The sequence below is a fragment of the Rutidosis leptorrhynchoides genome, chromosome 9 (genome assembly GCF_046630445.1).
Source record: "Rutidosis leptorrhynchoides isolate AG116_Rl617_1_P2 chromosome 9, CSIRO_AGI_Rlap_v1, whole genome shotgun sequence".
NCBI lineage: Eukaryota > Viridiplantae > Streptophyta > Magnoliopsida > Asterales > Asteraceae > Rutidosis > Rutidosis leptorrhynchoides.
The window spans coordinates 27309732-27324230 of record NC_092341.1 but is presented as its reverse complement, the minus strand read 5'-3'; positions in this window follow the sequence as shown (position 1 = coordinate 27324230).

Genomic DNA, 14499 nt, shown 5'->3' with positions numbered 1-14499 from the left:
CTTTATAACTGTTATTGTTTTTCACTTCTTTTTTCATGTCGTTAATTTTTAAATGTTCAATTAACCAATTGCTAACTGGCTAAAATCACTGACCGTTAACCGGCTGAAAGAAAAACAAATCATTTCCCATCTCTATACAATATTTTTGTTTCCTTTTCTTTAAAACCTTTTACTTACTTCTTATTCATTCATAATTTCTTAAATGTCAATTAATTAACCGCCAACTGATCAAGACTGTCAACCGTTAACCGACCGAAATCACCCCGCAGCAAAGCGCAGTTTTGTTCCCTCGTTATTACCACTTATTGACAATGATAACCAACAAGTAGTAATATGTTATAGTGGTGTGTTTATAAACAGTTTTGTTGTTACTTTGTTATAGTGTTTTGTTTGGTGTTTTGTTATGTTATTTCATCTGGCATTTGTTTTTTATTATGGTTATGTTTGTATGGGTAGGATCGTGGCTAGATGGCCTAGATTTGATTTGTTTTTCTAGTTTTCTAACTTCGAGTCTAACATAGTCCTTCGTTGTATTTGAGTTTTATAGGTTCTTTGATCTTTGATGAAAGTTCTTTTGTAATAAAGGTTTTGTTGTTTTCATGAAAAAATATATTTTAATAGGTGAGGTTTTGAAGAAAATGTGTAGAAGTTGTAAGGTAATGTTAAGGGATGAATAAGAATTTTAACCAGAGGCGTCTTTGGACACAGGCAAGATAGGCAACCGCCTAGGGTCAAAAAAGTTTGAAGGGTCCAAATTTTTAAATATGTATATATATATATTTCTCAAAATATTCTATTTAGTTAAATAAAAAATTGTCAATCAAAGTTGTAATATTTTTATTTTAAATAGTTAAATGTCATTGTATGTATATACAAATTGATAAATTTAAGCATTATCTTTTTAAATGTATTAAAAATTAAACGTGCGTGGGGGCCCATTTTTGTTTTCGCCTAGGGCCTTCGAATTGTTGAGACGGCCCTGATTTTAACAATAATATATTTTTAATTCATCTGTTTATTTTAACTTTAAATTGTTTTCTTTTTAATTTTAAATATTTATGTTTGTGTTGTATAATAGTTGATGAGAATTAGAAACATGTTTATTCCATTTGTTTGAATTTCACCAAATTTTATATAAGGGGTGTTTGGATTTGCGTTTTCAAAAGTGTTTATGCGTTTTACATAATTGAAATCAAATAATCGACTGCAGTAAATAAATTGTGTTTGGATTAGATTATGTTATTACACGCCTCAATAATCAGATAACCGGTCTTTTAGTGTTTGAAGAAATTAGATTATTCAACATTGATTTGGTAAAATGAATATAATAGACATCTTATTGTTAAAATTAAGTTAGCCTATAGAAAATCAAGTTTCTTCACTTACTTTATTATATGTGATATATGTAGTAATATAGTCTCATATAATAATATAAGTATAAATATACTTAATATTAATATTTAACATAAAAATAATAACATAACACTACATAATCAAGTGGAGACGATAAATAAATAGATACGGAGTATAGTAGATAAAGTAAGTGTACGTAAATTGAGCGACACATCAATAATTTGATATTAAATCCAAAACCACGTTTTCTCTGCGGTAACTAGGACCTTACTTTTTCAAAAATGCGTTTTAACGTTATCATGCTGTTGATAATTGATTTTTGAAATTATTTTACTAGCACTATAAACTAATTAAATGTATCTTTAAAATGCAATAATTAAAAAATCGCTTTCAAATTGCATTTCCAAACACCCCAATAGTACAAACAAAAAGTCGAATTAAATAGTTTAAAAGTTCAAGGTTTTAAGGCTAACGGATAGACATAGAAAATGCAAATGTAATTGAATTTGAATAAATAACATTTGATGTTAGTTATGGTTAAATGCTCGTATTTTTCATATATGGGAACTTACAAAACCCATAGGTTAAAATAATAATAAGAAAAAACTCAAAATTGAAAGAAAAAAAAGAAGATAAAAAATAAACATAAGGTATTTATAGTGAAAAATAGATGGATTAGAAACCATCAATAGATTCAAGTTTTTAATTTATGACAACACCATTTTATTTAGAGATTTAACATATAAATGAAAAAATATCTAATAAGAAACAACGGTGTACTACTTCCCCTCATGACGCATATAGATGAGAGCAAATATTATAATGGCCGACTACCACCTCAATTGGCTATGGTCGACCACAAAGCAAAAAAACAACGCGGGCGACCAACTCATTGGTCGACTTCCCTGTATTCAGGTTTCACGCATCCCGAAATCTGTAAAATTCGTAACAGTTTTTAGTGACACTTATTTTTAAAAAAAATTCAAAAATTTAAAAAGTGTCACTTTTTCAAAATACACTTTTTCAAAAATTTAAAAAGTGTCACACTTTTTCAAAATACACTTTTTAAAAAAAAAATATTAAAAAAGTGTCACTAAAAACTGTTATTAGTGACACTTTTAAAAAAAAATCAAAAATTTAAAAAGTGTCACTTTTTCAAAAATTTAAAAAGTGTCACACTTTTTCAAAATACACCTTTATTAAAAAAAATTTAAAAAAGTGTCACTAAAAACTGTTACTTGCACGGATTTTGCAGATTTCGGGATGCGTGAAACCTGAATACAGGGAAGTCGACCAATGAGTTGGTCGCCCGCGTTGTTTTTTTGCTTTGTGGTCGACCATAGCCAATTGAGGTGGTAGTCGACCATGTTTACATTGTAGTCGACCATGCTCTTATTGAAGTTTGGTCGACCACCTTGTAAAATGATGTGGTCGACCAAGTAAAGGGGTAGTCGACCATATTATTGGTCGACCTAATGGTGTAAAAAGACAATTCTTTTAAAAAAATTATATTTTGAATGAAATTTTTTTAAAAAAGTATATTTTGACGAATATCCCGGATTAGATTATGCTGTTACACATCGCAATAATCATATAGTCAATCTTTTAGGTGTTTGGAGGAATTAGATTATTCAACATTGATTAGGTAAAATGACTATAATAGACATCTTATTGTTAAAATTAAGTTAGCTCATAGAAAACAAAGTTTCTTCACTTACTTTATTATATGTAATATATGTAGTAATATAGTATCATATAGTAATATAAATATACTTGGACCATATTTATCCCTGAAGGGGATAATGGGTGTAGCGACCCGACAAAATCGTCATTGACGGCGCCGTCTACTTAGGTCCCGTTACGTGGTCATAAGTCTTTAAAATGACGTTTGACCAAAAATATGTCTCATTCATTTCAAATGTAAAGATGTTTCAAGTTTACAAAAGTAGTTCAACGACTAGTCACATTACAACGTTTAACATACAAATGAAACCTATGCGACACAATTTAAAAGTAAGTCAAAAGACGCACCATGTATGCATGTATACTCGACATCCAAGCAAGTATCAAAATAGTGAGCGGAAGCATGTAACATGTATTGTTCAAGGACCTGAGAAAAACATAGAAAATCTGTTAACGAAAACGTTGATGAAATCAGAGGTTTAGTAAGTGAGTACGTAAGTAAGTAAGTTGAACCACAAATTTAGTATAAGCCGATTATTCCAATCGTTTGAATTCCATTAATTTTGTTGTTTACCGAGCACCCAATTATCAAAGCTTAACTATATCATTTACCTCAGCATAAAAGTGTTAGAACATACACCGTAACAGAATATATTTCATTCGCTTAACGGTAGCGAACCGTCCGAATGAGGGTTAGTCAAACCCGTATGGATCCACACAACATAGTCTCGCTTACACCATCAGGTGTAACTAATGATAACTGAATTGAGGATTTTCGTTCAAACTCGTCTGTATCTTTGTTCAAAGAATAAAAGTATGAAAAGTATATATTCATATGAAATGTATATAAGTATGTAATGCATATGTTTCTCAGCCCACGATTTAAAAGTATAAAAGTTGTTGAAAATGTGAGACTATGATCTCACCTCGAGTGCAAGAGTATAAAAGTACTTCACAAGTAAACGTGTGCAAGAACGAATGCTAGTCTTGACCTAAACAATAGGTTGTATCAATAACGGTAAACACGATTGGTCAAAGTTGTTTAATTAGTCCTATGGCTCGTTACGACTCGATTAATATAGCCTGCGAATCAAATTGTCAAGTTTCATGCAAGAATCAAGTATACAAGAAGATTAGAACGGTTTAAACAAGTATTGGTTAAGTTTGTACAAAAGTTAACTTTGGTCAAGTCAAAGTCAATGAAAAAGTCAACACATTCGGGTCGGGTCCCGAACTATTTTTCTGAGGTTTTTAATCATATATAAGCTTGTTGGCAAAGTTTCATGTTAATCGGAGGTACGTAGCATAGTTAGAATTAAACGAAAAAGTGAAAATTTGGACATTCAAAACACGTATCTTATATCGTTGAAAAGGTAATTTAATGAGGAATACAACTAAATACATTTCATCAATCAAATCCATTATTAACAACAATGAAAACCTCAATAAATGATCATTATTTAATGTTTCAAGCTCAAAAATGCAAACGGTGATTCGGGAATCCAATTTACGCATACGATACACCGTTTCAAAGGTAATTAAACATACATTGCAACTAAACACTTACTAACAATATGTCATAGCATTTAATGTATCAAAAGTTCATTTCAAAGTTTATCAAACCCTAACCAAAATCAAGAATTCATCATTTTGTAAATGGAGCTTTTCTAAATCAACCTACACATCGAAATGAAGCTAACTGTGATGACCCGGAAATTTCTGACCAAATTTAAACTTTATCTTTAAATGATTTAATATAAGCAAAGTCTGTAATGTTGAGTCTCAAAGTTTTGGAACTATATTCATGTAATCAAATATTCTTTGACTGTTCTCGAAAATTCACGAACAATATATATATAACTTAATGTGCATATATATATATATATATATATGATTTCAAGTTATTTAGTAAACGATAGTAACATTCGATTATTGATTCGATTGATATTTAGATAAGTTAACTAAAACGTTTAAGATGACCAGTAAAACACTAATTTGGTACAGTATTTTCGAATTGCTACAGTACCCAAAAAGCTACAGTGTTTTCGAAAATCACTATTTTCTACAGTAAAACACTATTTCAAAATGAAAATATATATATGTATATGTATATACTACGAGACGATGATTTATAGAAGTAAATGACCAAAACACTCGAAAGTTTAAGATATACTTTGAGTGGTATAGTTTAGGGATAATTTAAGGCTATATTTTGACAAAGGTACGTGACACGAAACGTAAAATGCAAGTTTTCTAAGTGTACGAAAGGACATTCGAAAAACCGAAACCGGGACATAAGTCGAGTGACGACGTATGACTTATCGGAACAAAAGTTACAAGTTAACTATGCACGTAAATATAATATAATATATAAATAATTATATAAATTAAATATATCATATATATTATATTTAAATATGTCGACAAGCGTTAGGACAAAATCAGATGTGAGCTGGAAATGGGAGCCATGCAATCGCATGGCATCCCCTCACAATAACCATGCGATCGCATGGTTGTGGTGGACAGGCCAGGTCTATAAAGCTCGAACGTTTTTCAGTTTGTGTATCACTCTATCTCTCGCACACATACACTTACATATTATTATTATTATTATTATTATTATTATTATTATTATTATTATTATTATTATTATTATTATTATTATTATTATTATTATTATTATTATTATTATTATTATTATTATTATTATTATTATCAAGATTAATATTATTATTAATCTTATAATTAGGAGTATTATTATTAGTATTATACATCAAATACTACGACGAGGTTATGAGCGTGTCACTTTCAAAAATGGGTTTTCGAGCGGGATAGAGCTAAGGAAACTATGGGTTATAACTATGGAGGTTATGGGTAATGTTCATGGGTATTATTGGCAAGTCAAACCTAGTGTTTATCATCTCCGTTGCGTCTACGTACTTTCCTGCAATATTGAATCACAATATTGATATGTGAGCATTTATATCTTATCTTTTATATATTAATAGTGTATACATGTCTAGTGCTCGAGTATATACGTTTAGGCATGCTTGTATGCTAAATTTCGTCGTTAAACAGTTTATGATGAATCACGAATTAAATACATATATTACTAATAAAAGGTATATGATATGCATGTTTTTGGAAAGCTGGCAAAAAATCAATAGCTTTTCATTTAGATATCGAATAGTTTTGATGAACGGATTAAAAGACATGATCAACTGAATTATGATTGACGTTAATTGAAATTGCTTTTAAATCTGCAATTAAGATTTAAACAACTTGTTTACGAGATTGATAAAATAGATTTTTAAATATTACCAGCCGAGTAAATGAATCCTTATTTAAGGCACGTCTCGTTTTGTTGAACAATTGTCAAAATTGACTGTTTTATCATGTTTTAAAGCTTTATAAAAACTATAGACTAATTTTACAAGAATTGGGAAACTATGTGAAATGTTAAAATGTTTCAATTGCCATGATCATTCAACTATAGTATTAAGTCAGAATAACTTTTTGAAATGACTTTTGATAAACTTTTGTATGTCAATCTCGAGCATTAGGATTGTGATACACTATGACCAGCCCTAGCTTGATAGACATTTATTGACCAACATATGTTCTCTAGGTTGAGATCTACGGTTATTTAGTATTCTGAGTTTCGGTCACATTTTGGTGAACGACTTTATATGCTGCTAAGGTGAGTTTCATTTGCTCCCTTTTTAATTGCTTTTGCAATCTATATTTTTGGGCTGAGAATGCATGCACTTTATTTTAAACGCAATGGATACAAGTACATACTAAATTCTACACTGAGTTTGAACCGAAAATCCCTTAGCTTTGGTAACTAGTAACTGCCGGTTATAAGAACTGGTGGACGCGAATAGTTGTATATGGATCCATAGGGCTTGACATCCCCGTCTGTTCCAGGTATAGAAACCCTAGCCTGAACTATAAAACAGACGTATGCTATTTGAGGTTAGTACACGTTGGTTTGCGTATATTGTACATGTTGCTTGCATGTATGTTAAAACGGGGGTACTTATTATATAGACGTTAAAGTTTAGTTACCAGGGTGCTCAATCTTGTAGAATATTTTGATAAACGTTTCTGGATGAAACAACCGAAATCTTGTGGTCCACCTTTATATACAGAATATGCGAAACACTAAAACTATGAACTGACCAACCTTTGTGTTGACACTTGTTAGCATGTTTATTCTCAGGTTCCTAGAAGTCTTCTGCTGTTTGCTTATATGTTAGACAAGCTATGTGCATGGAGTCTTACATGACATATTTTTCAAGGAAACGTTGCATTCACCAAATAATCACCATGTATCTTATTTTGACTGCATTGTCAACGGAAGTATTATTGTAAACTATTATTTACGGTGATTGTCTGTATGTAGAAATCATCAGATGTCGAAAACCTTTGATTTAAATATTCATTTATGGTGTGCCTTTTCAAAAGAATGCAATGTTTACAATACGTATCATATAGAGGTCAAATACCTCGTGATGAAATCAATGAATGACGTGTTCGTCCATATGAATTTGGAACGATCGTCACACTAATGATGCTAGTAACACATTTAACACATGAACTTTAACATTTAAACAATATTTAATCATCCAAAATTCAAGATTAAGCACACCCATTTTTCATATTCAAGCTAGTTACTCAAAACAAAAAAATCGAGCAAACCGAACACATATTCATATTAGACTTGAGCCATAGACACTAATTAACACTTTTATAAGTCAAAAACATTAAGAACAAGAAATCTAGTGTTTTTAGAAAGTTACTCAAACGAGATGAAGTCGGTATGGAATCGAAGAGGAAGATGCAAAGATCCCGAATATGTAATTTGTTTTGATGTTTGCTTGCTAGATTTGAAATGGATGATGAATTAGTGGAATGGGTGTTTGAGAGTAAAAATGGAAGTAGTGAAAGAGGAGGTGATGAAATGAATGAGTGGTGGTGGTGGTGGGTGACTAGTCAACCAAGTTTGGCTAAGTGCCAAGATTAGTCCCTCAAGTTTGTAATCGGGTGCGGGAATTAACCAACGAGTTATTTTGAAATACATGAGAGTAAACGGGAGATGTTAAAATTAAATAACACGAATATTAGAAATGCTAATTAATGGAAGATACAAATTCAGATACGAATGCATTATAAAAATAAAAAGACGGGCGTTAAAATAATTTAATGGAAAAATGTGGGATGTTACATTACCCACACCTTAAAAGAAATTTTGTCCCGAAATTTAGTTGGAAGTAATAGTCGATGCCTCTTCCTTGAGACCTTGCGTTGTAAATTCTACGAATGAGTGAAGGTACGTTCTTGGGCACTCCCACGAACTTTGACAGTCGAGATTATACGTTGTCTTAAGGTTTAGTTTTACGATCCATAATTTCAACAGGTTCTCCCATGAAGTGGAGTTTGTCATCAATAGTTTGCTCATCTAAAAGGAATAACAAGCTCCTGTTCCGCATGACACTTCTCAAAGTTTGATACATGGAATGTAGGATAGACGGGGACCTAACTGAGTCGGAGGATCTAAACGGTATGTAGCGGGTCCAATACGCCCCAAGACTTCAAAAGGATCAATATTCCCGAAATGGATTACACCTTCCCAAGGTGTAATTTCTCATTATTACGCGGTCGTCCTTCTCAGACTTGAACGATCTTAACGATTATTTCTTGAGTGAGTTCGGATCCGGCGATTTTCTTGTCACCTACTTCAGTATAACAAAAAGGAGAATGACATTTGCGGCCATACAAGGTTTCGAAGAGGTGCGACGTTAATACTTGAATGATAACTATCGTTGTAAGAGGAATCAACTAAAAGTGACAATACAAGTTTGTATCATGTCTTTCCAAGATTTGAATCGTACGTTTGCTTGGTCCGTCGGGTTGTGGATGATATACGGTACTAATGTATAAATGTGTTCCTAATGCTTCTTGTAAAAACTAGAAGTGAAACGAGTATTTCGATTCAAGATAATTGACAATGGTACACCGTGTTGGAATAGAATTCTTTAAGATATGTTTGAACAAGTTAGTTAGGGCTCGAAAACGTTTGTTGGAACAAGTTTCTTATCGGCTACTGAAAACGTTCGTCAGGGCTATTCACCCTCGTGGCGAATACTAGTAATACGTGAAGAGTTTCTCTCTCCATTGAGAATTTAGATAAAAGATAAGTACGAGCGAAAAAAAGATAGGAGTGAAATGAGAATTTAGAACAAGATGAGTTTTCACCTCGATGTAGCCATATCGCACATCTTGTGACCAAATGTTGAGACTTGGTGGGAACGAGATAGTTGTAACATCCCGCATTATTCCGTTAAATTATTTTTTTAACGCCGTCTTTTTCTTTTTAGATAATATTCCTCGTATCTAGATTCGTAACCTCCGTTAGCTAACATTCTAAATATTCTCGTTATCGGATTTTAATACGCGTTTTAAAATATTCCGTTTAGGTATTTTCCGCACCCGACTACAAACTCGAGGGACTAAAATTGACACGGGGCAAACTAGTTGACTAGGTCACCTAGTCCACCCCAATCACCACCATTCAACCATCTCCCTCTCTCTCTCTTTCTCTCTAGCAAGAACACACCCAATTTCCAAATTCATTCAATCATCATCTAAATTCGATCTATGAGACTTACAACAAAATAAATTATATATTCGTGATCCTCTCTTCATCCTCTTCATTTTGGTACCAACTTCATCTCGTTTGGGTAACATTTCTAAAACACTAGATTTCTTTAAATTTGTGTTCTTGACTTAAAAGTGTGTTAATTAGTGTCTATGGCTCATTGTGATGTCGTGTATGTAATTTGTATGCTCGATTTGTTGTTTTTGGTGTAACTAGCTTGAATATGAAAATTGCTTGCTTAATCTTTGATTTTGGATGATTAAAAGTTGTTTAAATTGTTAAAGTTCATGTATTAAATGTGTTACTAGCATCATTAGCTTCAAATTGATGTGTAGGTTGATTAAGAAAACTTCAAAAACATGATTATTGATTTTGAGATGTTTGACTAGGGTTTGATAGTTCTTGACATGAATTTTTGGATGCTTTAATGTCATGGAATGTTAATTGTTAGTGTTTAGTAGTAATGTATGCTTCATTACCTTCAAAACGGCATATCATATGTGTGAATTGGTTTCCCGAAACTCAAAATGCAATTGATGAACTTGAAACTTTGAAAATGGACTTTTATTGTTCGCTTGATGAGATTTCGGCTATTGTAAATGATGTTATTGTTGGACCATAAGTGCTTAGTTGTATTCCTCGTCAAAATACCTTTCCAACGATATATGATAGGCATTATAAGTGTTTGCGGGTCAATTGTTGTGTTAGAATTGATTTTGGCTCGTGCATACTTGTGGAAAAACAGAAACAGACCTGCACAGATGGTGGCGCGGCGCGCCCCATCCCCGCGCGGCGCGCAGATGTGCCTGGTCAGATTCTGACCTCCTCGTCCCATTTCACGTGAAATGTTTGATGACCTACGGACCTCCGATTCACATGAAACTTGTTTTAATACACTTGTATATGAATAATTAGCATAGAAAAATAGTCCGGGACCTGACCCGAACATGTTGACTTTTTCGTTGACTTTGACCCGACCAAGTTTGACTTTTTGTCAAACTTAACCAATTAATTATGCAATATTTCTAACATGATTCTATACTTGTATCTTGCATGAAACTTGACAATTTTCTTCACATGCTACATAATCGAGTCGTGTCGAGCCATAGGACTAATTGAACAACTTTGACCCTTCGTGACTATCGTTATTGATACAACCTACTTGTTTAGGTCGAGATTAGCTTTGTCTTTGCACGCGTTTACTCGTTGAAGTACTTTATTAACTCTTGCGCTCAAGGTGAGATCATAGTCCCACCTTTTCAACAACTTTTATACTTTTAAATCGTGGGCTGAGAAAACATATACTTTGTTACATCTTGTACTACTTACTTTTATGTTTTGAACACAAGTGTGAAAACAAACATTCCACGTGCGAGTTAGAACAAAAATGCCTCAATTCGATTATCATTAGTTACACTTGCAGGGTGTAAGCGAGAACTTATATTGTGTGGCCATACGGGTTTAACAAACCCTCATTCGGACGGTTCGCTACCGTTATGCGGATGAAATATATTTTTGTGTTTTAGTGTGGGTTCTAGCACTGTGTGATGGGGTAACGTTGGTTAAGTTTTGATAATTGAGTGCTCGCGTATAACAACACTTTTGGAATGCAAATGATTTGGATAATCTACGTTATGGAAATACAAAATCTTGTGGTTCAAAAACAACGTTTAATACTTACTAAACCTATGATTTCACCAACGTTTTCGTTGACAGATTCTTCTATGTTTTCTCAGGTTTTGAATGCTTAGTGATACATGCTTCCGCACTCTTTTGATACTTGCTTGGATGTCGAGTATACATGCATTTTGGAGCATCTTTTGAACTTATTTAAACTGTGTCGCATAGTTTTCATTTGTACTTATAACGTTGTAACTTAACTTGTGGTCAATTACCCTTGTAAACTTTGAAACAATCTTTACACTTGAATGGATGCGACATATTTTGGGTCAAACGTCTGTTTTAAAGACTTATGACCAGGTAATGGGACCTACGTAGTCGACGCCGTCACTTGACGATTTGTCGGGGTCGCTACAAGTGGTATCAGAGCTTTGGTTGTAGGGATTTAGAGTTCATTTGTGTCCACCCCGAGTCATAGGGTACATAGGTGAATCTAGACTACAACCGGCATATAGACTGAAGTAGGAATTACTTGACTATTTGTGCATTTATACTCGAACTCTTCTATCATATCTAACTCGTATTCGATCTTGATCTTACGTTAATAAATTTTGTTGACGCGCCACCTTGACTTTATGAAGTAATGTTAAATGCACATGAGAATCAGGGTAATATAATTTCCGGGATTATATTACGGTGATTCACATGGACGTTCCGACATTATGACATAAAGAATTTAAGGCGAGTCAAGGATAATTTTCTCTTTATCTTTATTCCATATCGCGGTTAGTATTATTTAGAATACTAACCAACGATATTCTTGTGTCATGAAGGAACAATGGCTCGTCGACGCGCTCCTCCCGAAACTCCCGAACAAGCCCTCCAACGTATGATAGCCACCGCCATAGGTGCGGCTATGGCTAGTATCTCCTCCGACATCAATAACAACCACAACCACAACAACCATGGAACCGGTAATTCAAACGAGGGTTGCTCCTACAAAACTTTCATGGGGTGCAAACCTCACACCTTCGATGGGACCGGAGGACCGGTTGTGCTCACCCGATGGTTTGAGCAAACAGAAGCCGTTTTTAGCATAAGCGGTTGTCGGGACCAAGACAAAGTCAAATATTCCACCCACACTTTTGACCGGTATCGCCCTCACATGGTGGAATACGTATGTGCTGTCGGTGGGTATCGATGAAGCTCACACTCTCTCATGGGCCGACTTAAAGAAAAAGATGATCACCGAATACTTCCCGCGCGAAGAGACCCGTAAGCTCGAACACGAACTAAGAACTTTAAAAGCGGTCGGGAATGACCTAAAGGCATATAACCAACGATTTTCTGAGCTATCCTTGATGTGCCCAAACCTCGTGACCCCGAACCTCTAAGGGTTGAACTTTACATGGATGGTCTTCCCAAGAGCATCAAACAAGGAGTAATGTCATCCAAACCCAGTAATCACCAAGAGGCCCTGAATATGGCCCGTCAATTGATCGAAACGGTAGACGAGATTGAAGTGCCGGCACCTAAAGCCGAGGATGAGTCGGGTGACAACAAAAGAAAATGGGAAGCCCCCCAATCGAGCAACTACAACAACAACTTTGCCAAGGAACCTCTCACCCCCGTCGGCAAGAAAAGTTATGCCGGGACACGACCTTTTTGCAACAAATGCCACAAGCATCATTTTGGTGAATGTGGCAAGCTAATTTGCCATCGGTGCCAAGGTAGTGGTCATATTGCCAAGTATTGTGGAAGTACCGCCCCCGTCACTCAAAAGGGGCCCGACACACCAAAGCCGAGTATTTGCTACAAATGTGGCCAATCGGGTCATTTTAGGAATGAATGCCCAAAGAATAAAGCAAAAACCAACGCGCGCCGTTGAACTTACAACATCGACACCTAGGATGCCCGAGACGATGATGGACTAGTCACGGGTACGTTTCTTCACAACAAACCGTATATTTCATACTTATTCGATTCGAGTACCGTTAGACGTTTTATAACCAAGGATTTGACTCGTGCTCTTTATATTCCACCTCTTTCCCCCAGATACTACTTAGACGATTTAAGTGACCAACGGAAAAATATTGTGTGCCTATAAATTCTATCGGAGGATATGCATTAAGAAATTGGACTCGACACCTATAGAACTAAGGAACTCAAAACCTATTCATTAATGAGATATTGTTGCCCTACATTTATGCATAGATTATTGTGAACTAAGAAATTTTCGGTTGAAAACCGATACCCTCCCCTTCGCATCCATGACCTCATGATTATTTGCATGAATCACGCATGTTCCAAATCAACCTCCGTTCCGGTTATCAATTGGGGGTTAAGGGAGACGATGTCTCCTAAGTCATTTTTCGAGCTCGCAACGTTAGTTGTAAATCCCTCTTAGTACCGTTTGATTTATTTAGGACTCCGTCCGTATTCATGAACCTCCTAAACCACATATGCAACTTATCTAGACAAATCTGTTATCATATTTATAGATGACATCTTAACTTATTCAAGTAAAGAAGGCAAACGAACAACATCATCATCTTACGCTCGAACTTTGAGAAAAGAGCAACTCTATACCAAATTCTCCGAGTGAGAATTTCTGTTAAACGAAGTCAAATTTTCTAGACCATGATGTTAATGGTCAAGGCATTACAATCAATCTCGAAATCAAGCCACACGTAATCATGAAACTCTCTCAACTCAGACTTGTATTCGTAAAATCTTAGATCTCACCGGTTCTTACCGAAGATTCATTTCTGACTTTTCTCGTGTTACACGACTTTTAAACTCGTTAACTCACTAAGGAAAACTTTAAACCTCTCCGTGTTCGCACCTTGAGCCTGATTCTTCACACCAACATTTCTAGTTAAAAATCGTATAGCAACAGATGGAACTCAAACATGGAAATATTTCTACTTGAACGCCGAAAGGCATACTCTCTCGACTCAAAAATCAACATAACTAAAATTCGTTATTTTGCACGAAGAATTCGAATACTAAACTGTAGATCCGATCAACTTTCTCGTCATCACGTACCACACACATACCTCTGTTATTTCACCGTTACTGTCTGATATTACTGGGATTTAAGATAACACACAATCCAACGATACTTCACTCTTCTTTGACTTAACGTCCTTGTGTTTCTGATAATCGGCCAACTATTA